The following is a 2,068-nucleotide window of genomic DNA, read 5'->3' as shown; positions in this document are numbered from 1 at the left end:
GTCCATGTTGCATTTCTGGTAAAGAGTCAGAGCAAAGTAGACCTGGCAGGGGCTCTATATATTAGATGACTAGATGAGAGCTCATCTATTCCCATGCCCTGCTCCAGTGCGGATCCACCCTGTCTACTCCAGCTCGGACACGCGTGTCTAGTCTGTAAAGACTCGCAGTGATTGCACCTGCTCCCTCTGGGATGCATTGTTCCTAGTTTCCAAGGGACAAAGGACAGATGTTGGGAGTTCGGGCTGCGCAAGGCTTTGGATCCAGAGAAGCTTTGGATGCTTTGGCGTCCGAAGCAGCATGTCTGGATCGAAGCGCTGGCTTCGTTAGGCTTTCCAAAGCGGTTTGGAGCTTCTGAAGCACTTTGGAAAAGCTTCGGAGCCACTTCCCTGTCCTTATCTTCTTGAAAGTTTGCAGGCTTCGTGGCCTCAGCGGGGGCCACCATCCCTGCAGCTTTCACCCTGCTGCACCTTAACACTCACAGTGTCACCCATGGCACGAGTTTTGCCTGTCAGCAGCTTGAGGTGCAGAGCCCCCCAAGCCCCGGCACCGATCTTCTTGAAACTTGCAGGCTTTGTGGCTTTACCCGGGGCCACCAGCCCTGCACTTTTCACCCCCCCACCCCCTGCTGTAACACCTAGATGTGACATGAGTTTTGCTTTCAAGAATTTTGGATGCAGTTCCTCCTGAACCCCTGCACTGATCTTTTTGAAACTTGGCAGGCTTCATGCTCTCAGCGCAGGCTACAATTCCTGTAAAGTTTATACAAATCAGAGAAAAAATAACCAAGTTATAGATACTTCATTGATTCCCCATTATACCCTATGGCCGGATCTCCAAAGTGGCTCTGAAGTGCTTCAGAAGCTCCGAACCACTTTGGAAAGCCTAGTCCTACCTCCCAGCAGCTACCCTTTGTCCCTTGGTGCAATGCCAGTCCCTTGTGTCTTGTTCTGTTGGCTCTCAACTTACAGAGCCAGGGATTTGTTCTAGGACTGGGGGATATTTCAGCAGCTGTTTGGTTTTGGAGTTGTTTCATCCCATTTCGGTGCCCGAAACACCAAATCTGAAATGAAACAGAAGGCTCCAAAACATCTCCAAAGTGAAATGAAATCATCCAAAACTTTTCGGATGTTTTGGAGGTGGGCTTGTGGGGGAAACAGAAGCTCAGAAGAGGGAAGGCGGTGGTGGGGAGCGGGGAGGACTGTTTTTATATTGACATCTGCAGCAGGCCAGTGTCTGTGATCTGTCCCTGAGGTCCCTTCCAATCCCAGTGCTCTGGGGAGGGACAGAGAAACAGCATCTACGGCTCTGTGTGAAGCCTTTCTCTGCCTTCGTGAGCTGTCTGTCTGGAAGCAACAGCATGTGAAAGGTACTGGGAGGGGAAGCGGACAGGGAGAACGAAGAGCACAGAGATATAACTGGGCCTGGAGACAGCGAGAAGGACAACAACGGGATCAGCAGCAGCGGAAGTGACAGCAACAAGGACAGTGAATGAACCGAGCATGGAAACCCCAAATCGGGGTTTGGACTAAAGGACTATGATTTTGGTAGGTGAGGGTGGAGGGTGGGTGCCCCGAGGGGCAGGGGAGTGTGCTGTTTATTGTAACGGGAAGCGCGGGTTTCGTAATGCAGTTTTAGGATGCGTGATGGAAAGCTTAGAATAGAGGATGTATATATATATAACTCTCTCTCTCTAGAAATATATTTTAATTAAAAAAAGAAAGGTACTGGTCGGCTGCAGTGGCTGACTTTCTAGTAGTCAGTCTCTCGCTAGTCTCTCTTCTTGGAAAGGATTGAATACACCTTGCCAATATATTACAGATAGAAGATATATTACACACACACGCACATTAAACACATACAAGATATAGTACACATACACACACACACACATTTTCCAGCACAGCAAACTTTATGACGTGTGCTGGAAAGGCGGGTGCCAGGTCTTCTGGCAGGGGAGTGAGAGGGGCGAGAGCGGGGAGGGGGAGAGCTGCAAGTTTCCGCCACCGCCCCCCGCAACGTAGACGCACCCTCTTCCCTAGCAGCCATGAGGCTTCTGCTGCTGGTGGC

Source organism: Alligator sinensis, unplaced genomic scaffold (assembly GCF_000455745.1).
Source record: "Alligator sinensis unplaced genomic scaffold, ASM45574v1 scaffold2292_1, whole genome shotgun sequence".
Lineage (NCBI taxonomy): Eukaryota > Metazoa > Chordata > Crocodylia > Alligatoridae > Alligator > Alligator sinensis.
Note: the sequence above shows the minus strand (reverse complement) of the source record.